The 25,564-nt window shown below is 36.4% G+C and overlaps 1 protein-coding gene across 1 annotated transcript in view; it reads left to right on the forward strand.

The window, feature by feature from the left end:
* The first annotated feature begins 20,289 nt into the window (after positions 1 to 20,289).
* The window catches only part of LOC145674598 (uncharacterized), a 50,929-nt gene continuing 45,654 nt past the window's right edge, over positions 20,290 to 25,564 (forward strand). Inside the window, exon 1 of the mRNA XM_081744815.1 lies at positions 20,290 to 20,582. The gene's annotated coding sequence lies outside the window, so the exon portion shown is untranslated. The remainder of the gene's footprint in view (positions 20,583 to 25,564) is intronic.

Here is a 25,564-nt window from a genome sequence, read left to right on the forward strand (position 1 = left end):
AGGAAAATTAGCTGAGAGCGCTCGTGTCTAGTTGCCAATGAACTACAACAAAAAATACTCAGAAGAGTTTTATACGATATCTTTGCTTCATAAGAATTAATATTTAAAAAACTTATAATACAGATATCTCAAATTTATTTTGGATACGTTCAACCTTGTTCATATAGTTTTTATAATAAGAAGCCCAGACTATAGAAGCACAATCAAGTCTACTTCTAACAAGGGTATTAAGTACAGTTATTAAAGCATGAACATTGTGGAAGTCTCTGGTGTTCATTACAAATCCTAAAAGCTTAAAAGCCTCATTACATATTTTCTCAATATGTACATTAAAAGACATCGTATTATTGATGATAATTCCCAAATCATTTACCTCTTGGCATCTTTTGATATATAATTTATTAATCTTATAATCAAAATAAGTGGAATTATTTTTTTCTTGAAAAGGTTATTGCAGTACATTTATTGATATTGAAATGCAGTTTATTTTTAAGACTCCAGTTATAACAGCTATTTAAAATCATCTTGAAGCTTCCAAACATCATTAGGTTCTCTTATTTGTCTATAGTTCCATATCATCGGCGTACAATAAGCAATTTGAATTTTTGAGAACAGACGGCAAATCATTGATAATACAAAAAATAAAGGCTTTAAGTTAGATCCTTGTGACACACCTGAGTAAACATCAAATAAAGTAGATCTTTGATTATTGAACACCACATATTGTTTTCTGTCTTTTAGGTAAGATGAAATCAATAGAAGCAATTGTTCTGAAAATCCAAAACTAGACAACTTCATAATTAATATATCGTGATCCAATTTGTCGAAAGCTTTTGAAAAATCTGTATAAATTGTATCAACTGAATGATTATTATTGAGGGAATCTGATATATACTGAACGAAAGTAACAAGATTTGTAACTGTTGCTCTCCTGGGATAAAAAAACATGTTGATAAATTGGTTTAAAACGATTAAAAATGTTATTATAAAGGATGTGTTCAAAAACTTTAGTTATTGTGGAAATTAATGAGATTGGTCTATAATTTTCTATTGCTGTAGGATTGCCCTTCTTTAATATATAACGGACTTTGCTAATATTCCAAACATCAGGATAGAGAGAAGTTTTTAATATGAGATTATAGATGTGACATAGAGGTATCTTCAGAACTTCCCCACATTCCTTAACAATGTACGAAGGAATTAAGTCAGGACCAGAGGATTTAGCGATTCACATAATCTTGTTCAGTAATGGAATTGATGACAAGACAGTTATTAACATTTAGGATGGGAGAATAATACCCATTATAATTTGGACGACATGAAGAGTAAACGCTTTTGAAATATTGAGCAAAATTATTGGCAATGGCAGAATCAGAAGTAAGTATTTGATTGTTATATACCATATGACTGACTTCTAAATTATTACTTTTTTGCTCTTAACCTTTTCAGGACGGGCAGGGATTTCAAGAAAATCGTAGACCTTTACTTTGGCGGCCCTAGCACCCCTCCTAATTCTTCCATGGGTATGAATTATACCTTGTTGGAAAGCTTATGAAACAAAGATTCTAGTAAGATAACCTTTGAGGCTACCGTACCCAACCCGTAGAAGAAGAAGAAGAAGAAAGAGAAAAAGTGAAAAAAATATTTTTTCGAAATTTGTGAGAGTCTGGCAACACTGTTTCTAGTCGTACGCTAGAAAAAATATTCTGACCTGTAGGCCAGACATTGATAATAATTATCCCAAAAAATGAAAGGAAAAGGTACAATAGCTAGGTAAAAAAAAATCGGAAGATAGAATCTAGGTGAATCATCCTGTTCCTATTTTCCCGAGAAATTTTCGTCTACCCTTACGTTGGCAGGCTTGGCGACGCCCGTAAATGTCACACATAAACAAACCATACCTCGTTGGAAACCTTATAGAACAGACATTTCAGCAAAGTAACTTTCGTGTCTCTCGGACCAAATTAGTAAAAGAAGAAGACGAAAATCTTTTTTTTTTTTCAAAAATACAATTCTTCAGATTTTGTCAGACTGTGGCAACGCTGATATATACCGTACGCAAGCAAAAAAAAAAATCTCGGATTTACGCCAGACACTGGAAACAATGATATCAAAAAATGAAGGGTTTAGATTCAATAGGAATGGAGGGAAAAATTCTGAACACCGAGCCTACATGAATCATCCTGTATTTTTTCGATAGATTGTGGTATACGCTAACATTGGCAAGTTTGGTGATGCCCCTAATTGTCACAAGCATATCATCTATACCTCGTTGGAAACCTTATGGGACACCCATTTCAACAGGGTAACTTTCGTGTCTCTCGGACCAAACTAGTAGAAGAAGAAGAAGACTAGTCATAATTTTTGCGAAAAAATCTATTTTTTCCAAATTTGTCCGACTATGGCAACACTGGTATCTGTCGTACGCAAGGAAAAAAATTCTTACATTTACGCCAGACATTGGGAACAATGATATTAAAAAATGAAGGGTTTAGGTACAATAGGAATGGAGGGAAAAATTCGGAACCCCGAACCTACGTGAATCATCCTGTATTTAGTTCGAAAGATTGTGGTTTACGCTAACATTGGCAGGCTTGGCCACGCTCCTAATTGTCACAAACATATCAGCTATACCTCGTTGGAATCCGTATAACACACACATTCCAACAAGGCAAGTTTCGTGTCTCTTGGGCTAAATTAGTAAAAGAAGAAGAAGACGAAAATCAAAATTTTGGTTGGAAAATCCATTTTTAAAAAATTTGTCGTACTATGGCAACGCTGTTATTTCTCGTACGCAAGAAAAAAATCTCACATTTACGCCAGACATTGGGGACAATGATATAAAAAAATGAATGGTGTAGGTGTAATAGAAATGGAGGAAAAAATTCGGAGCACCGAATCTGCGTGGATCATCCTATATTTTTTTTCGATAGATTGTGGTATACGCTAATATCGGCAGGCTTGGCCACGCTCCTAATTGTCACAAACATATCAGCTGTACCTCGTTGGAAAGCTTATGGAACAAACATTCCAACAAGATAACTTTCGTGTCTGTCGGGCCAAACTAGTAAAGGAAAAAGAAGACAAAAATGAAAATTTTGGGTGAAAAATCAAGTTTTTCGAAATTTGTCTTACTATGGCAACACTGTTGTTTGTCGTATGCAAGAAAAATAATTCTCACATTTACTCCCGTTATTGTGAACAATTGTGCAAAAAATAAACCGTGTAAGTGCAATAGGAATGCACTCTTACTAACGGCAGAGAATAAACTCGCATTGGTTCACCTAATATTGTTCGTCGCAAGATCATTGCTTTTCTTTCCTTTTGCTTCGTCAGGAAGATTTTTTCTAAAACTAAATAAGTTGTCAAAGGAGGGAGTTGAAAGAAATGCATATTTACGACCCTTAGATTCAACTGATAGCTACAGCTGACTCTGACCAGGCTAAAAATAGAACGGTGCGTTCTGAGGTGATAACTGTTTTCCTTTCGCTCTCTCTCTCTCTCTCTCTCTCTCTCTCTCTCTCTCTCTCTCTCTCTCTCTCTCTGTGTGTGTGTATGTCTGTTCAATAAGTTCTCTTGTTGGAATGTCTGTTCTATAAGCTTTCCAACGAGGTATAGCTGATGGGGTTTTTGACAATTAGGAGCGTGGCCAAGTCTGCCAATGTTAGCTTATACCACAATCTCTCGAAAACATACAGGATGATTCACGTAGGGTCGGCGTTCCGAATTTTTTTTCTTCACTCCTATTCCACCTAAACCCTTCATTTTTCTACATCGTTGTTTCCAATGTCTGGCGCAAATGTGAGAATTATTTTCCTTGCGTACGACAAATAACAGTGTTGCCATAGTCCGACAAATTTCGAAAAATTTTAATTTCCCCCCAAAATTTTGATTTCGTCTTCTTCTTCTTTTACTGGTTTGGCCCGAGACACACACAAGTTACCTTGTTGGAATGTTTGTTCCATAAGCTTTCCAACGAGGTATAGCTGATATGCTTGTGACAATTAGAAGCGTGGCCAAGCCTGCCGATATTAGCGTATACCACAATCTATCGAAAAAAAATACAGGATGATTCACGTATGTTCGAGGTTCCGAATTTTTTTCTTCCCTCCTATTGCACCTACACCATTCGTTTTTTTATATCATTGTTCCCAATGTCTGGCGTAAATGTGAGATTTTTTTTCCTTGCGTACGATAAATAACAGCGTTGCCAAAGTCTGACAAATTTCGAAAAATTTTATTTTCCACCCAAAATTTTGACTTTCGTCGTCGTCTTCTTTTACTGGTTTGGCCCGAGACACACAAAAGTTACCTTGTTGGAATGTTTGTTCCATAAGATTTCCAACGAGGTATAGCTGATATGCTTGTGACAATTAGGAGCGTGGCCAAGTCTGCCGATATTAGCGTATACCACAATCTATCGAAAAAAATAGAGGATGATTCACGTAGGTTCGAGGTTCCAAATTTTTTTCTTCATTCCTACTGCACTTACACCATTCATTTTTTTTATATCGTTGTTCCCAATGTCTGGCCTAAATGTGAGATTTTTTTCCCTTGCGTACGAAAAATAACAGAGTTGCCATAGTCCGAGTTCCACCCAAAATTTTGATTTTCGTCTTCTTCTACTTTTACTGGTTTGGCCCGAGACACACAAAAGTTACATTGTTGGAATGGCTAATTTATAAGGTTTTCAACGAGGTATGGTTTGTCTGTCTGTGATAATTACGAATGTCGCTAGGGCTGTCAACGTTAGAGTACATTACAGTGGATATTGAATAATATACAAGATGTGTCACGTAGGTGTGGGGTTCTGAATTTCTTTTTCCATTTGTATTGAACCGATGGGTTTGACTTTTGTGTATCATTGTCCCAAATATCTGTCGTAAATGTGAGATTTTTTTTCTTGCGTACGATGAATAACAATGTTGCCAGAGTTCCTCAAATTTGAAATATATTTTTTTGTCTTTATAAGAAAATATACAATAAGAAAAAGGGTAAATTCAATACCCCTCCTATTCACCCCTCTCAAGCCCAAAAGTCATGGACTGGGTATGGCTAGTTAGTATGTTCATTTGTCTCTATGGATGCCATTTTTTATCCTTGTAGCTCCATCAGGGGGGTACCTCCCCCCAAATTCTGAAGGGAGAGAGGGAACACTATAAACACCCAACTTTCCCCCCCTCCTCTTTCACGGAGGGACCCATTACATGAATGATACACAGGATTAGAAAGTTCCATCCTTTCTGAAGAGATACATACCAAAATCATATCTCTAGGTTAATTAGGAGCTGAGCTAGAGAGGTTTGAATTGCTGGCTCAAGGGTTGAGCCGTTCGTCCTGAAAAGGTTAAGGTAATTCCAAAAGCATTTAGGGTTTCTCCTTAAGTCGTTCTCTAATTTCCTTATATAAAGTTCGTAAGCCCTATTAATAAGAGTTTTAGCTCGTTTTCGTAGCTCCTTAAATTTATTCAAATTATAAACTGAAACATGCATATGTTTTCTATAGTAATTTTTTTCTTTAAGTATACTAACAATTTCCTGCGTAAACCAGCAGGGGTGACGATGCTTTTTGAGTAGTTTCTTCTTGGGCACATTACTATCGATAATAACATTGAAAATATTATAAAAGTAATTCACTGCTAGATTAAAATCTTTTATAGCAAGTAACTCTGTCCACTTTTGTTGCCTTAAAGAACAATATAAATTAAGGAAATATCTTTACTAAAATTATATACAATACTAGTAATATGTTTGATACGCGAAATAGTGTTATTAAGGTACAGTTGACAATGCAATGAGGGATGATGCTTATCGTCTTCTAATAAGGGATACGTTAATTTCCAACTCAACACTAGAGAGAACTAAGTCAAGAGTTTTACCATACGCATTCTTTACTGAGTTCATTGATCTTAAATTATGAAATGAGATAAAGTTTGCCAAGGACTTACAGATAACGTCACCATCTAACAAATCAAACGAGAAGTCTATAATAGAAGGAATATTAAAATCACCAACTACAACAATATTATGAAATTGTATATCATCTATTTCTTCATTTTTTCAAAGAATTCAAGACATTTTTCCACTTTAGTATTTCGTGGAAAGTATACAACAATGACATAAATAAGGTGTTTTGGGGGAATAACGCCTGACGAGGTAATAACGCCATGTGCCCGTATCTCACACAGTTTACAAGCAATCAGCTAGGTGGCATATGCAGTACATGTGTCGTTACTGCTGAAACCACATGGTGGGTTTGCAGTTTATATGCGCCATTGTGTCGAGCGTGAGTGTGGAAAGAGTGTGTTAGGAGAAGGTTGGCAACGTCTGTTGTAAAATTGGAAAGGTAAGTTGTTAGTGTCCTGACATTTATTGTGCGAGTCTAAAGTTTATATTGTGTATTTTTTTATAGTTCATAGCCTATAGTTTGTAAATACAATGGCGACTAATTATCTTCCTCTCGTGCAATGTGTGATTCACATTCCGAATGAGAAACATGAATGGTTGGGGCAATAACGCCTTTTCCAAATCGGGGTAACAACGCCACGTTTTTTTATTATTATTATTATTATTCGAAATTCTAAATAGTGATACTTAGTGTTGCGTCTGTCTTATGTTGTAGATGCCACGGAAATACAAGAAACGCAATCTGCGTACAGCTTGGCCCAAAGAGGTACTCGAAGCTGCCTTGACATCAGTGAAGGAAAACCAATTGTCTGTCACAGCAGCAGCAAGACTTTACAAAATACCAAGACGAACACTTAGAGATCATATTGTGAAAGGCACAACAGCAACCAAATTAGGAACAAAGCCGACTCTGTCTTCAGAACAGGAGGCCGCCTTGTGTGAAAGAATTATCAAGTTGTGCGATATTGGGTATCCTCTAACTTCAAAAGTGATTAGAAGTTCTGTGTACAAGTTTTGTGAGCAAAATAAAGTGGCGCATCGATTCAGTCGCGAAAAAGAGAGTGCTGGATATGATTGGTTGCATATGTTCTTATCTCGGCATCCAGAAATTGCAAAACGCAAAAGCCAGAAACTGAATCCAGGTAGAGCTGCGAAGCTGAATCGGGTTGTTGTAGGAGATTATTTTAATAAGCTTGAGAAGGTTATGACGGAATTGAATGTAATGAATAAACCTGAGCTTATTTACAATATGGACGAAAAGGGGTGTCGTCTAAATTTACATCATGAACCATACGTATATGCAAAAAAAGGATCAAAAAATGTTCATATCGTAGGGCAAGAACATGGTGAAAGTGTATCCATTGTTGCTTGTGGTAATGCGATTGGACAAATGATTCCTCCAATGATTTTATTCAGAGGTGTTCGTATGAAGCCTGAATGGGTGGATAACTTACCTGCCGGGAGTGCAGTAGGTATGACGCCGAAAGGCAGTATGACGTGTGAAATGTTCATCGAATGGCTTGCCCATTTCTCTCGGTACAAAACAGCCGAGAACTGTCTTATGATCTTTGATGGTGCCAAAAGTCATTTAGATGTTTCGATTGTAGACGCTGCAGAGAGGTATGGAATAACGCTATTTTGTTTACCAAGTCAAACAACACACGAATTGCAACCCATGGACAAATCTGTGTTTGGTCCATTCGAAACTTACTGGGACCAGGAAGTCCGTTTGTTCCTCAAACAAAATACAGGAAGTGGGATAACCAAACAACGTTTTGGACCAATCTTCAGTAGAGCTTGGGACAAAGCTGCCACACCCTCAAACTTAAAATCCGGGTTTCGTGCAACGGGTATTTTTCCCTTTCATCCAAATATTATTCCTGACCACGCATTTGCTCCTAGCCTCGTGACAAATTCATCCAAATGCTCTGATTTACCGCATGATGCTGCTGCTAGTGATAATGATGCTACTGGTTCAAGACATTCCACGTCAACGGTAGGACCGATTACAGCACAAGAAAATCTTGAAGCTGCGGAACCAGAAGATGCAAATGAAGATGAAACATCAACTTCATTCCATGATTTACTTCCAACTCCTAAAACACCAACACTCCGTAAACGACAAGCAAAAGCCATAAACAGTGTTGCCACAGTGGTGCGAAGAAACCTTTTTCAGCCTACAAAAGAACTTGGGAAAGATACGAAAGGAAAACAAATGCAGATCTCAAAAAGTTTGGATGATATGCCATCAACGTCCAAGGGAAACTTATCGAAGCAAGCAGTAATAAAGAAATCGACTGTAACAAAAAAGCAGAAACGACAGGAAGACGAATCGTGGTATTGCCCAATTTGCGATGAAGATCGAATAATAGACATGCGAATGTGTGTTATTTGTACAACATATGTACACGAAGAATGTGTAGGCTTAACCAGATATGACAAAGAAAAATTTGTGTGTCCAAAGTGTATGCTAGTTTGAAAGCAAAAACTCATAACTTACCTACCTTTATGATTTTTACGTGTAATAACTTATATTATTAGACCCTATCTAACGTAATATTTGCATTACATTATTTGCAACCTTCGTTACACTACAAGGAAAGGATCCCAACCGTGAGAGCTGAATTTAGTTCAAACTTTGCGAAATAGGTATTTCTATGTCTCTGAGAACGGTGATGATTTTCGTCTATAACAAAGTAGCACTGCATCTAACAACTATCATCACCATTCTTAGTGAAACCAAAAATACCCATTTCACAAAGTTTGAACTAAATCCAGCTTTCACGGTTGGCAGTCTCTCCTTGTTAGAAAAATTTGAATGAATTCATTCAATTTTGGCCTTTTTAAAAGTTTCTTATATGTTCATTTACAATGTTTATTTAGTTTATTGTGTTTCTTTTGTTTTCTCGATTTCATTCACACTTCATTTATTTAACATTCAAGTTTGAACTAAACTTATTAAAAAAAGTATGAACTGTTATAAACAATAAAGAACCAGGTATCACTTTGTAAATCATTATATGAAAATACAAGTAAGTGTTTCTTTGTATTTTTCAATCATTTTACGTTTTATTTAATATTTCCCTTCAAGTTGAGTATCTATTATAATTAATCTTAGAGTAAATAATGTTTATGTGTATGCCAAGTAATTAATATCGTGTTGTACTTTAGGTTGTAAGAAATTAATTCCATGGCGTTATTACCCCGGTACTATTGGCGTTATTACCCACACACGTGGGTAATAACGCCAAAATGTCTTTTTGCACAAAATGGCTTCCTCACAGTTTATTATTGCAAAGGGTGAGACGATATTTTTTTCTTGAATGGTGCAAAGACTATTCTATTGCTGAAAGCCTTTTCCACTTTTCTAAATGTTCACATAATAGTGTGAAAAATCAAAGAACCTTAAGGTGGCGTTATTCCCCCAAGTTACCTTATATTTAGTTGCTATTTTAACTTTTATACCTAATGTTTCAACATAATTTATAGCAATTGGAATTTCAGTAACACTATAGTTCTTTAAAATTGCTATAAATGCACCTCCTCCATCTTCGTGAATTCTATCATATCTAAACACATTACACCTTTCATCAATAAATTCATTATTATATATTCCGTCACACAGCCAAGTTTTGGTCAAAAGTATTACGTCTAAATCAGTGGCTGCAATACCTGTGTACAGTTCATGTAATTTGGTTCGAATATCCCTAACATTTTGATAATTTAAGAATAAAGTCTGATCATTGCTGTTCATATTTTACGTTAAACTTCTGATCTCGTCAATAGTAGTGAGAGTATTTACAAAGGAGTTATCAGCCTTTTTCCTTAATTTGATATTACCCGCATAGTCAACCCAGAGGAAAGCAAAGTTTTTCTCTCTCTTAACCTTCCTGGCCTCACTAAAGATTATTCTACGGTGTAGTACCAAACTCTGGTTGACATAAATAGTCCCACCCACTGACAGACCCAGATCTTTACAACAGATTTCTTTTCACTTTTCTTTTTGCAATAAATTTATCCTTATCTGATCTCCTAACAAATCTAACAATAATACCTGGTTCTGGTTGGCTGGGAAATTTCTTCAACTTATGACAAACATCTATCATCATTAGTAACACTTATGTCCAATGCTGTACCTACTCTCTTAATTATATTATTAACATCTTCTTTTGGTAAGACAGGAATACCTTGTATTTCAATTGTGTTCCTTCTACTATACTGGTCCAATTCATCTACATGAACTTTTAATTTGTCAATTTGTTTTTTTTAACGATAGATTTTGATTCTTTAATTCGTCAATTGTATTCATGCATTTATTCAATTCCTCAATTTGATATTTGATGAGGTTACAATTCTGATCAAGTTTTTCATGGATAGTGTTTAAGGAAGCACCTAACTCATCCTCCAGTCTTTTATTATACAGGGTGTCTACTGACCTGGAAAACCTTGAAAACCTGGAATTAGCCTGGAATTTACTTTTGAACCTGGAAAACCTGGAAATAGCCTGGAATTGGACGAGGAACCTGGAAGTTTTAAAATTGTTTTTAAAATATTGTTTTTGGGATTGGTATGGAATAAGTATATTTTTGTAAAATGCAAGAAAGTTATATACTACAGCATAAGTTAAAAGCCAATAATAACTTATTCATTGGAGACGTAGTTGAGAAAGACAGACAGACGTAAGCAGAATGCAGGCGGTGAATGTTTTTGGAAAGTACGTTGAGGGTACAAGAAGAGACTGAATAAGATTTTATTTGTTTGGCATGGTCGTTGTGAATAACAGTGACTACAAAAAGAGCTAAATTAGTCCCCGATGGTGAGAGTAAGGTAATTGAAAAAGTTAAATTTCATGATCTATTAAGTTTGTGTCTTACACTGAGGGGATACTGGCATACAAGCCAGAAGCTTTCTCTGTAGTTGCTGCTTATTTGCATAGTATGAATCAAGCTTATTTGCTGCTTTGTGAAGACATTGGTTTACATGTTTCTGTAGCAAGAGTAGTAGACAGGTCTGGAACAGCATTCCGCTTATACTCCTGTGCCGAAGCTTTTTAACAGGAGTCCAAGCCCGCAGATGTCACAGTCAACACCATTCCCGGTGGCCGAAAGGTGTATCACCGGAAAAAAGTAAAATTGCCCCTCATCTTAACGGAATCACTTTTTGTATTTAGGTTAACATTTTACTAGTCTTGCAATAAATCCTGTTACACTAACAATTAACATTTTATTTTTCAACCATTAAAATGGGGAAAAGTAAAACTAAATTCCAGGACTCGTGGAAAGGCCAGTGAAAATGGGTTATTAGGTCCAACGATCTATTTAAAGCAGGTTGTAAACTCTGCAGAACTGATTTTGACATTTCAGATATGGAAGCTGGATCATTGAAATCTCATGAAAAAGGAAAGAAACATCAAATAGCTGTTAAAGCTCTTAATGCACAATGTTCGATCGTAAAGTTCTCAAGCAATGTTAACAAGGAGCCTTCCTGTACAAAAAATTCTACATTGTCTTCCAGTTCAGTAACTGGCACATCATCTACTCCAATTGTTCAGGAGAAAAAGGTTACACAAAGTTACTAGTCATGCATCGGCCAGAAGCCAAGCGAGTGCAACGGATTTGTTTCCTTTAATGTTTCCTGAGTGTGAAGTCGCTAAAAATATGCAGTTACACAAAGACAAAATAGGTTATGTCATCACTTTTGGATTGGGTCCATATTTCCAACAGACGTTATTTCGTGAACTACAAAATTGTGAATTTTTTGCAGTATCGTTTGACGAAAGCCTAAACACTATCTCACAGAAAAATCAAATGGACTTAGTAGTTCGTTTCTGGCACAGTGACGAAAATAAAGTTTTAACACGTTATTTAACATCAGTATTCCTCGGACATGCTACTGCCCAGGATTTGTTAAGTGTATTTATAAATACCTTCAAGGACAAGGGTCTCGATTTTTGTAAGTTACTTCAGATTTCTCTTGATGGCCCCAACGTTAATTTGAAATTTCTGATTGATTTGAAGGCCTATCTGAGTGAAGAGAATGGTGAAGGTCCACAGCTTTTGGAGACAGGAACATGCTCTTTACATATTGTTAATGGGGCTTTTAAGATTGCGCATACCAAAGCTGGTTGGAATGTGACAGAGTGTTTGAGAGCGTTGTACTATTTATTCAAGGACTTCCCTTCAAGAAGAGCAGATTTCATGGCAGCATCTGGAACAGCAGTTTTCCCTCTTAAATTTTGTTCTGTTAGGTGGGTGGAGAATTCTAAAGTTACCAACCGTGCCATAACTATGATTCCTGCCTTAAAAGTTTATGTTGATGCAGTGAAAACAAAACCTGAAACATCAAACTTCTCTAAAGTAGAAGTCCACATCTCTGATGTTCTGTTGCCTGCTAGATTAGGGTTCCTTCAGTCCTTATCTGTAAAACTAGAAGAATTCCTCATTAAGTACCAGAGACATTCCATTAGTACCGTTTCTATGGAATGACCTAAACACGTTGATTCGTAGTTTGTTAAGCCGCTTCGTGAAAGATGATGTCTTAAGGTAGCTAAAACTTCATCATCATCATAGGTATTCTGCCTTTATTGGCAGGTTACTTGCCGCAGCTGAGAAGCTTCCATGCTCCACGGTCCTCCGCTAACTTCTTCGTCTTCGCGTATGATCTTTCTGTTTTTATATCATCCATTAATTGTAGTCTTCTTCGCCCCTTCCCTCTCTTTCCCGACACCATACCCTCTAAGACGTCCCTCATGATATAATCTCTTCTTAGGCAATGTCCCAACCAGTTTCTCTTCCTCTTCCTAATAATATCTAAAAGTGTTCTTTTCTCACCCACTCATTCGTTTTGCGCTCGACCCAACTAATTTTTTCCATTCTTGTCCACACCCACGTTTCGAAGGCTTCCAGTCGATTTTCATCACCTTTACGTAATGTCCACGTTTCCGCCCCATACAGTACAGCACTCCACACGAAGCATTTTATGAGTCTTTTTCTCAACTCTTTATTCAAGGTCCCACAAAACAGACTTTCCTTCCTCCTAAAGGCTTCTTTCGCCATTTCTATCCTTGCTTTTATTTCACGTTCGCACTTCATGTTATTACTAAAAATACTACCCAGATATCGAAAACTATTCACTTGTTCTATTTTCTCCCCTCCTACTTTTATATTTGACACAGACCCCTTCGTTCCAATCACCATGGCTTTTGTCTTTCTAATATTTATTTTCATCCCATATTCTTCAAAGCCCTTTCTCATTTTTTCTAACATTTTATTGATTTTCTTTTCAGATTCTGCAACAAGCGCCATATCGTCTGCAAATCTTATGCATCTAATCATTCTACTTCCTACCGAAATACCATCATCATCATGTAAACTCTTTTTCACTATCTCTTCTAGATAGACATTAAATAGTGTTGGCGAGAGGCAGCATCCTTGTCGAACTCCCCTTCCAATTGCACTCTCTTCCGTCAGTTATTCCCCAATCCTAACACTTACTTATTGGTTCATGTATAAGTTTCTTATAAGTCTTCTATCTTTCCAATCCAACCCTATCTTCGTTAGAACTCCCAACAACAATTCCCAATTCACGCGGTCAAAAGCCTTTTCTAGATCAATAAATATAACATACACCTGTTTCCCTTTTTCTATAAATCTTTAACCGATCGCCCTTAATAATCCAATTGCATCTCTTGTGCCCCCCCCCCCAAAAAAAGGATCTCAATAGATGTTTTTGATAAGGACATCTTAAAACCACAATCTAGTTGATGTTGGATTTTCTGCGATAACATCGCTTAAAGGAGTAACGTATGTTGATATATTGAACTTTAAGAAAGAATGCAGAAGATTCTTGCAAGAACTGTGTAAAAAAACTTATCCTAAAATGTCCTTTAAAGTACAGTGTAACAAGAGCCGCAAATTGCTTGTCTTCAGAAACTATGACCAACGAAACCCTTCGTAAATCACGTATCACACTCGCCCTGGAGACATTTGTCGAGAAGGAGCAAATGAGACCTGTAAATGCTGATATGGTGAAACGGGAATATTTAAAATTTTGTTCAGACCAAGACACAGCACGAAAACTGTCAAATTTCAGTCACAAAAATGACAGATTAGAAGTTTTTCTCTATAATCTGTTAAATAAAGAAGGTGTTTCCAATGCGTTTAAAACATTCATGCATAAGATATATGTACTTTTCCATAGCAACGCAGCAATGGAAAGGAGTTTCTCCATTAACAAAGAGTGCATTGTTGAAAATCTCCAAGAGGAGTGCTTGATTGGCTAGAGAAGTGTGTTGGATGCTGTGCGTGTTGCTGGCGACATACTTAATATGAATATCACAAAGAGTATGATTTAGTATGTGAGGAATGCATCAAGCAGAAGAAATGAATATCTAAAAGACCGCGGTGAAAAAGAAGACAGAGCAGCTTGAGAAAGAAAGATACTAAGAAGAAAATAAGAGTTGGAATTAAAGAAAAAAAAGAATATTAACTGACGCCGAAGCAGAAGTAGATGTATTGGAAGAACAGGCGGAAAAGTTAAAAGGGATGTTGAACTCTAGAAGTTAAATGTCAAAAACTGTTCACTGTGAAAGTTGTTTTCTATATTTGTTCATATAATGTGCGTGGTTCGATAAGATTTTCCGTTTCTTAAACTTTCATGTTACAATACATTTTTAAATAAAATATAACTGATGGCCAGTTCCCATCCAAGAATAATGTGCAGTAACGTTTAACAATATGGACTACTTCGCGTTATGAATTTGTATTATATATGATCATTTTCTTTTTACTTCTAAACTAATACTAGTTTGACAAAAATGGCGGGAAAATAGCTTACTCACCGCTAAGTCCTACCAGTACTTAGCATAAAATACCACAAGAGTACTTTAAAGGGGAGTGCTTGTAGTAAAATACTCTTGTGGTATTTTATCCCATAACTTAGCTATTTTCCCACCATTTTTGTCATTGTTCATCAACACTCACGTGCTACTACTATAATATTAGTTTATTTGAAGCAATGTTCTTGACAAATTTACTATTATACAGGGTAAATCTTAACTAAACCGATAAACTTCGGGAGGTGATTCCCGAGCCCAAAACAAGAAAAAAATTCCTCTAACTTTTCTCCACGGTACAGTTTTGGAGCTACAAGGTGCCGAAAGTGTGGAAAAATGAACTTCCAAGGCCTATATTTCCAAACCTATCCGACGTAGAGAGTACAGCTTAATATCTCTTTAAGGAACATATGATTTTCTTTGTGAGATTTTAAGCAGCACTCTCTACTTTGGATAATTTTGGAAATATAGGCGTCGGAAGTTCATTTTTCCACACTTTCGGCACCTTTTAGCTCGGAAACTATGCGCCCTGGAGAAGAGTTAAAGAGGATTTTTTTTTCTTGTTTGGGTGCCGAGAATCATTTCCCGAAGTTTGTCGGTTTAATTAAGGTTCACCCCTGTATAATATTCCTATATTAGGACATTTAAAGCTACCGCACATTTTTCTCAACCGGTCTTCTGGTAGGGGATATTTTAATTAAACATTTTCTTGTGTAAAATGTTTTGAGAACCTACATTTCAGTCAGTTTCATCTTATCACTTAAAGAAACTTTCACTTGCCATATGCATTCTCTAATTATTACCAGTTTTTGTTAAGAACTATATAAAATTGCATTAACTTATACATGTTACAATAAATATCACTCTACTGAATAGACCTGGAAAAAAAGGAAAAATAACCTTGAAAACCTTGATAAAACCTGGAATTTGAAAATGAACATTTAGTAGACACCCTGTTATAGCCTTTAATTTCGTCGACTTCCTTTTTGATTGATAGTAACAAATTGTGTACTTCAGACAAAGTAGGGAATTTTTCAGCCTTATCCACAGAACTGTCACCAGACATGGATTTCCGTCGGGCCTTCTCACAATCTTTACATCGCCATACATTATCTGAGGATTTAAGAAATTTCACATCTTCTTCCTTCAAGTCAACACAAGCACTGTGATAAATATTGCTGCACTCCTTACACTGAATTTTTGAATTTACATCTAGTCTAGACACTGATTTCGAACATTTAACGCAGATTCCCATGATGTACCACTCAAGAGAAAAAAAGAAGAAAAAGAATAAAAAAACAAAAACGATGTGCACCCGAATAATGTGATCCCAAATTCTTCTTTTATTTAAATGATTGGTTTTCTGACAGGGAGTAAGAAACTTTTTTTTTTTTTTTAATATTTGTAAATATGCAAATTATGTAATACGTATTTTTCACCAGTTTTTATTGTCACTACTTGAATTCAAAGTTTTTGCTTGCATATGACCTGGTACTACGCACTTGTGAAAATTACCAAGAGTGAGTTAGCAATGCTGAACAGTTCGTTTACATTCGATGCTAGAGTATCACGCAAACTAAGTGGATTTTATAATGACCAGTGAAATAAAATGACTGTATACCATATTTGTCGATGACACTGGTACTTACTTGTCAATGCAGATACATCAGCTTCCCTCACATGCAGAAAAAACACGAATCACACCATTTAAACTGGAGCACATTTACAGTCACATACTTACAAGGGCTGCAAGGGATTTCTAAATCTTGCTGTTGCTTTAAAGTTGTTCGATAATATAAAGGTAACAAAGAAATTTCTGTCTCTTTTTCTGGAGGTGTGTGTTCAATTGGCCCTCACACCGTGAGTTGAAATGTGAATGGGGATAAGGCGAAGGTCAGTTGTTGGTGTGGGTATATCCAACATACTACATGGTTCTGGCAGTTCGGTTACTCCGTAAACTTGCGTAAGGACAGAGTGAACATAGAGCTTCAATAAAGCGTCATAAGGGCGTGTATGCTGTACGAATTCAAACTAGGGTCAAACGCGCTGCAACGGAGGGGAAGATATGCCAGGCCTTTGTTGAGGGTGTCGTGACTACGCGGACAGTGCAGCGGTGGTTTCCCAAGTTTAAGGACGGTGACAAAACGCTCGAAGACGCACCATGTGTCGGAAGACCAACACATGTACAAAATGAAAATCTTCAGGTAGCAATTGAGGCGAACAATGGCCAGGCATGTGAGGAACTGGGTCTACAATTCAGTGAGTGGACAAACCATTCGGCAGCACCTCCATCAACTTGGGAAGCACTACAAGTTAGGTCGATGGGTCCCACATGATTTGATTCCGGGCCAGAAGGCAACGCAAGCAGACACCTGTGTTTCTTTGCTGTCTCGTCTGAGGAAGGAGCCATTTCTGGACAGGGTGTTGACGTGTGATGAGAAGTTGCTCCTGTACAAAGCTCCACGGCGCCGCACAGTGGTTGGAAACTGGGGAAAAAGCGGTCAAAAATCGATTTTGTCAACTTCGCCGTCTATGAAATCGGTATTGATATTTGATTATAAGTATCTCTCTTGCTTCCAAACTCGGAGTTTCAGGATAGAAATATTTTTGCTGTCCATAAAATGCATGTAAACATGAACATATAAAAATGGCGAAAAATCAGTAAACATGAACCGAACAATATATGTTTTAACCATTTATATCGTTTCTGAGGTCGATAAAAGTGGTTGAATAGTACATTGGACTCGAATACTGCGTGTTTAGTGAAGAATTTTATTTGTTATTCATTGTCATATCATTTATATGATAGCTTTGTTAGTGTTACCAAAGAGTTACATATACGCTGATATTAGTAGCTCTGTAGTCTAAGCTTATCCTTGCTTATCTGCAAAACAAGGTTTATTGAGTTGAGCATGAGTAGTACAAAGGTTGAGCATTAAAACTAGCTGCAGCCAAGTGCACCTGAAGGACTCAGCCCCATCTAACTGGAAATGCGTGATGAGTAATGTTATTGTGGTCGCAATCGAAATCCGCTATCTGAGCGTTACAAAGGGAAAAGGCATATTGTGTTGTACGTAATTTGGATTGTCATTCGTTTCTGAATCAAAGTTGTAGTGAAAGCCTCATACATGTTGCAGTGATAAATTATCAGTCATGTGGAGCTGCTGTATATTACACGTCAGTGCAGTAGTAGGATAAGAAGATTCTATACTGAATCTTTTAATCTTACCGAAACAACATAATCCTGAACTAAATTACATTCCAGTAACTAATAGTGTTTCTTCGAAGATGTTGCGAGTGCGAAACCGCAAACTTTAATTTTATATCATAAGATCAAACACATATTTGTTTTACACCTTTTTGTTAGCTGCACATACAATTAGAGAGAGAATGCATTGAACCTGTAATCGCTTCTTGGATGCATATTAACACCTGCCATAACTTCGTACTGGCTAGCGATGTCCAATTCACATAAGGCGTCAACATGTTATGTTTTCAATTTATAAACTGTACGTATGGTTCACGATGGTGGATTTCAAGATGGCGGCTTTCATTGTCCTGTGTCCTCCCCAATTTCTCCTCATCTTTGTCACTCCTCTACATTGTTCCTTTGGTTAAATTTTGCAGTATTTGACATTTATGAGAGGGGTTTCCACATTTTTGTACCACCTTGTGTATATATAACTGCACGTATTGCCGCACGGGCACTTCAAATCACTTTCGCAGTAATTGCAATCGATTTAGAAAGGACAATTACATATAGGACGATAAACATATGTCCATCAACTTCCATTGTTATGAAATATACTATTTTTGTCCGCTTTTTCCAAGTTTCCAGCCACTGTGCGCCGTCATCATTGATTAGCATCCCATGAACCGGTTCCAAAACAGCCGAAACCAGCACTGCACCAGAAAGTCCTCCTGTGTGTTTGGTGGACTGCTCGCGGCATCGCAAATCGGGAACTGCTACCAGCTGGTCAGAACATTAATGCTACTGTGTACTGTCAGCAGCTGAGCCGTGTTCAAGAAAAACGCAAAACTCTGGAGCCAGCACTTCTGAATAGCAAGAGGGTCCTCCTTTTACAGGACAACGCTAAGCCCCACGTGGCTAGGATGACACGGGACACCATTCTATGACTTGGATAGGAAACACTATTGCATCAGCCATACTCCCCGAACATTGCACCGTCCGATTATCAGCTGTTGCATTTCTTGGACAATGACCTTAGAGAACGCCAGTTCAAATCCCTGGTAGAGGTGCAAAACACACTTGATGCCATCTTCGCTTTACGGCCCGATAAGGCTTTTTATAGCCTTAACCTCGACATGTCAAACAAGTCAAAATAAATAAATAAATAAACTATTAGTGTCATATCTCATGCAGCTAAAGTTCTGCTCCGAATACTGAACAGAAGGTTTATGGAAAAACAAACGAAAATGTTGAGGAGGAACAGTTCGGGTTCAGGAGAGGTAAGGACACAAGAGATGCAATTAGATTATTAAGGGTGATCGGTGAAAGGTTTATAGAAAAAGGGAAATAGGTGTATGTTGTATTTATTGATCTAGAAAAGGCTTTTGACCACGTGAATTGGGAATTGTTGTTAGGAGTTCTAAAGAATATTGGGTTGGAATGAAAAGATCGAAGACTCATAAACTTATATATGAACCAACAAGTAAGTATTGGAATAGGGAAGGAAATGACAGAGGAGAGTGCAATTGGAAGGGGAGTTCGACAAGGATATTGCCTCTCACCTATATTATGTAATATCTATCTAGAAGAAATAGTGAAAAAAAGAAACATACATAATGAAGACGGTGTTCTGGTAGAAGGTAGAAGGATTAGGTGTATACGGTTTGAGGATGATATAGCACTTGTTGCAGAATCTGAAAAGAAAATTAATAAGATGTTATAATACTTGTGGAAGGGCGGTGAAGATTATGGGATAAAAATAAATATTAGAAAGACAAAAGCCATGGTGATTGGAACGAAGCGGTAGGTGTCAAATACAGAAGTAACAAAGCAGAAAATGAAACAGGTGACTGACTAGTTCTCGATACCTGGGTAGTATTATTAGTGATCACACGAAGTGTGAATGTGGAATAAAATTAAGGATTGGAAGGGCAAAAGAAGTCTTTAGGAGGAAAAATCACTATTTTGTGGGACCTTGAATAAAGAGTTGAGAAGAAGGCTTATGAAATGCTTCGTGTGAAGTATTGTGATGAATGGGTTAGAAACATGGACAATACGCAAAAATGATGAGAAACGACTTGAAGCTTTTGAAATGTGGATGTGAAGAAAAACGGAGAGAATTAGTTGGATCGAGCAGAAAACGAATGAGAGGGTGCTATAAATGGTGGAGGAGAAAAGAACAAGTTTAGATATTATTAAGAAGAGGAAGATAATCTATTTGGGACATCGGCTAAGAAGGAATTGTATCATGAGGGACGTTTTAGAGGGTATGGTGGCAGGAAAAAGAGGGAGAGAGCGAAGGAGGCTACAAGTAATGGACGATATAAAAACAGAGAAATCATACGTGAAGACGAAGAGGTTAGCAGAAGACCGTGGAGCATGGAGGCTACTCACTTGCGGCAAGTGACCTACCAATAGTGATAGTGCTTTAGAATCTTCCAACAACAACGAAAACAGAACAACAAAGAAGAGGAAATTAAGTGATGAAATCATTGAAAAGCGAACTATGAGACTTGGTTCTAATATAGAAAAACATTTCACATATATTGGGCATGTGAAAAATAGTGTACATGTTGTTCTTCGATGTAATTATTGCAACGAAGAAAGAAGAGGTAAAGGAGGACATCAATTTAACTTTCGTCGACATCTACAAGTAAGTACATTATTTTCTTCTTTACTTCATATCTAGAAAATATATAAAAAAATAAAATTTTCATTACAGTAAATCAGTTTATGTTCCCAGAATGTAAGAAACATTGTTCCAGTCTTATGTATGACATCTGTCGGTGGCTCCCGTTCTCCAACTATGTTATTAGAATTGCAATTATTAGTTTATAAAGAAGAGTTTAGATTTCTGGTTAAAATGTAATATAGCACCAGAAGTGTACTTTACTCAATCACAATCACTGATCAAGGTTTTATCCTGATTTTTTCAAGCATTCAATTCATTCTACATTTCTGCTACCTATTCTTTGTCTATTGTATACAATCTACTGGAAATATTGAAATGGTGTTACGTTAGAAGCGGCTCGTGAGGGAAATCACATCAGCAAAAGTTTGCGTTACAACAAAGGAGGAAAGGGTTATCTGATTTATTAATTGTCGTAACAATTATTGCTACATTAAGAAAGTCTTTTTTTCTTTTAGTTTGAAGCAAAAGAACTATAATTTTTACCGGTGTGACTTCCCTCACGAGCAGTTTCTAAAGTTAAAACGAAGGTATGTGCCTTACAAGTCGGTAGTCATCAGCGTTAAGGCTGTGTCCAACACTCGGAATGCGATGGGATTTCCTTATATAATAACATGGCATATTTCTTTTTCAAAATATTATGAAAACTATTTATTTTATACATTTCGAAATTCGTCCAAATATTTGTTAGTATTAATATTGCATGTTCACTTTTACTTTTTCTTGCTAGGGTAATACTAAAGCGCGCTAATTAAAAATTAATACTCTTCCATTTAAAAGCTATTTTATTTATGGTCTTTATGTTGCAACAACGCAGAACAGCAGATAGGAGCCTAAGCAGGTAGTTTCTTTCATTCTCTGCTTCCACCCCCTAGGTCACGTGCGTGAACTTTCGGTTTTCCCCGCAGACGAAGATACCAATGAAATGCAGATTGACAGCAGATAAGAGCAAAGTCAGTTTTCTCTATCTTCACAGATCATAAATATTTCATTGATTCTGCGTAAACATCTCGGCGAATCGTTACCTGTAGAGGCATATTGGAACTAACGACGTACGAAAGTTTCAGAAAAGCTCTCTGTGTTGCTTTCAAGTGAGGGAAGTGTTTATCTTATAAAAATAGTTTTGAACTGTATAGTGAACTGAAAATCAAACTCTCTCCAACCCGCCGGGAATTCAACTCGGGTCTCCCGTAACAAGACGCATACACTATCCACATAGCCCCGAGGGGCTCTATGGAGCTTGAAACCGGAAGAGTGAAATTGTTTTATCATTTCCTGTTTCAGTAGAGAGATTCAGGTTAAGATGGTATTTTTCTTCAGATGCTCAATCGATTTTCGAAAACTGCCGTTATCTACTACCAATTTAGTTTTATGGCGATCAATGTTCAAACCGAAAGCGGTTGATTTTTTCCGCTTCTGGTTTCAATGCAAGGTTAACGGAAGAAAGATAACCTATTCTTGAGACGCTGTATGAATTCCCGAAAATTACTCGATATCTCTGACAGCTCATCTCTGGTGTGTGGGGTGACCGGCTCGATCCCAACTCGCGCCAAGTGGGCATTGTGGTGGGCAAACACCATGTGTATGGATTTTCTCGGGGATTTTCTGTTTGCTCAAACTTTCTTCATTCCACCATTTCATTAATTCTGATCATTACCGTGTCCTTTAGCCTAGCCGACATAACTGTGGGATGTAAAACTCAAAAATTTAATTTCATTTCTAAATAATAACCTAATGCATTCTACAGTGCTCTATTCCCCAATAATAGCGTAAAGATTGATTATATGCTTGCAGATTGATATGCCATAATATTGATTATTGATGCAAAGAAATGTACCAACTTCTGCCAGGTAGTCGCTACAAGAAAGAGTGATATATATTTCGTTCAAATAGTGTTCTCTATGAAACGAGACAAGAAATGAGGTTTCCTCCTCTCGTCTACTAAATTTAATAGGTCTTGTCTTGATCCTCGAAGGCTTTTTTCGCTCTTGTCTCGAAACTTTATTCTTCCGTTTTGTTAATTTATGTTTTTTTTTTAAAGTCATGCCATACTTGTTTTTCTTAATTCAACTGGAAGTTATAAAACCGTTCTGCGTCACGATTGGTCCATGAATAGTGTGATATAACAACATTTAAACCATACTTATTATTGGAGTAAAATGTGTAATGACTTCTATATTTTAAAAGTAGATAAATGCTCTTCATTGTTTTCGTACCATCATTTTATCAATTTGTAGTTTTTTACATATGAATCATGTGACACTAAAATAGAGTTTGAGATCCAAGACTTGGGTGAATTAGTGTTGCCCACAGGACTCGGGGAATTTCTCGTCTCAAAAACGAGACGATAATCGTTGTGTTTCTTGCCTCGTTTCGAATTTAAAAAGGTAAAAGGAAACAATATCCAGTTTTTGTTTTCTTGTGCCACAGTGAAATATCTTCCAGTATAAAAACTGCCAATGCATTTGTAGAGATGTTAGTTTCAAATGCAAATTAACAAGTATCTATGACATTTTCATTCAAGATGTTAACCCTTTGAAACTTCGTTCTACAATACGACTACAGTTATTAAGATCTTACGTGTTCTTGTTTCTGTGATAATTCAGGTTTGAACTTCCTATATAGTATTACTGCTTATAATACCGATTCAAATATTATCAATTCAATTCCCGGCGGGAGCTCATGTGGTTCGGATTCCACGTTAATCAGTAGGTCAACGTCTCATGTAGCCTCGCTGCTGAACGGGACGCTAAACTAAAATCACCTCACCTCAAATATTATCAAAACCGTTGGCAAATTTAGGATCTTGTTTCGGTAGGGAGGGGGGGATCTTGAGAATCAGTTAGATGCATTTGTGTTGTGCGTATAATGCTAAAAATAATAATGAAATTATTTCGGGGGGCTTCGAGTTCGATAGCCCCCCTAAATATGCCACTGATCAGAATATATTTGTTATAATTATTAGTGCATAAATGTAAATTAACCTCCATAATATTACTAAATACTTATGTTCATTGCATTGTTCACATAGAACAATATCATGGTGATGGGGCAAACTTTTTAGCGCTGTCTCTCAGTTACATGAGTTACACGTTATTCACCTACATAAATAAATTCTTCGTTTCTGAATTAACAGATTTTACACGTAAATAAAAAAAAAGTGGCACTCCATTCTTGTTCTGCACTTTTATCTAATTAAATTATATGATGTGCAAACTGTGAAGATATCTCTTCGACGCAAGTGTTATATTAATAAGCCGGTAACTAACTGTTTTAATATCTTTCCTTTCCTCTTTCAAAAATTAATAAAATCACTTATTATGTTCTGCCTTGTCATGTATTTATTATAAATATTATTATTTTCCAAGTGTATAGTGAATATTTTATGGGCTAACTGGGAAAGGATATGACAAAGTTTGTCCTCTAAAAGTTGCATGAGATTTAATGTACTTTCGAACGATTCCAACAGTTATACCACTTTCCATTTCAAATTTTGAAGTTGTACCCCGTTGGAGGTCTTCACGATACGCCACTGGTCTCGCTACTATTTTTATTTCATTCTACACATACGATTTGGTAATGCAATTTTTTGTTTGAAGGCTCTACGTGAAGTATTAGCTGCGATATACGCCTGGTACATTCTTATTGAATCACCCTGTATATATATATATATATATATATATATATATATATATATATATATAATTGCAGAGTTTGGGGAAAAACAATAATAACACTCACGTGAGCTTAATTGTCGAAAGAGTTCAAGTTTGAAACAACAGCATACTTAGTATGCTTTTTTTAAAAAATCTTTAATTGTTTCCGCAATTCAGCTCACATGAGTGCTATTATTGTTTCCTGTAACCAGCTCACCTGGTTTTAAAATTACAGTTATCGTTGTTTCCCCCCAAACTTTTCAATCAATTCTGTAAATCAGGTTTTCAGTCGAAAACAAGTGAAATAATATCTCACTTGTTTATTCTTGGAATGCCAATGTCGGGTCCAAATGATCTAGATCCTTAGAAATATTTATTTATTTATTTTGCATATTACTATTAGGCACACGCCTGAAATTCCATGATTTGTTCTTTCATCTTCCCAGATATTTCTTTTAAAATTATAAGTTTTATTTTTTAAAGTTACATTCCTTATTTTGGAAAGCAAAATATTGATAATAATGCTTTTAGTTTTGCGTTCCCTCTGTTGTGTCTCATCTTTTTCACCCAGTAAAAATCAAGACTTAGGCTTAAAAATGGTCGAAAAATGAAAATAGAGAAAGTGCATCCTGTTTGACAAGGCTTGTTATAACATACAAGTAAAAAGATGTGTAGACAGATAAGGTTGTCTCATTTCTACAGCAGCCAGTCTTGTCTTCCGCAACCCTTTCTTCTTCCGAACCATATGATCAGATTGTCAACTAACATAACTTCGAAGATATACACTCTCCACATTATTAGATGAACAATCTTTTCTCATTTCATAACTTGTTATCCTCCCCTACCAACTTTTTGAAGATCAGTGAAGAACAATGGTGTGAATGAATGAGGAGAGATTGTATCTGCAACTTCACGAGCAGGAAAAGAAACCCTGGTGATTCTCCAATACCTGAATTTGTGTTTATTTTTATATTATTTCCAGCGTTGTCACATTTATTTTTAAAATGTAGTATTAATGAACGAATTAGTCCCAGAAGCGACAGTCCTATTAGCGACAGGAACTGTTACCTGTCCTATGAGCGACCGATTCATTTACATTGAGATGATGGAAGATGATATGATTCCCTCTCGTAAAGTATGTTTGCCTCTGGCGTTATTAGCGCCCGAACAACCTTGGTATGAAATATGTACGTGCCAGTGATACTGTTCGTCAAATATATTTTCCTCTACTGTGAGTGCAAATAAAACTTATTTTAATTTTGAGTTAGATTTGACATAAAACATATCAAA

Source organism: Thermobia domestica, chromosome 17 (assembly GCF_964235325.1).
Source record: "Thermobia domestica chromosome 17, izTheDome1.hap1.1, whole genome shotgun sequence".
Classification (NCBI taxonomy): Eukaryota; Metazoa; Arthropoda; class Insecta; order Zygentoma; family Lepismatidae; genus Thermobia; species Thermobia domestica.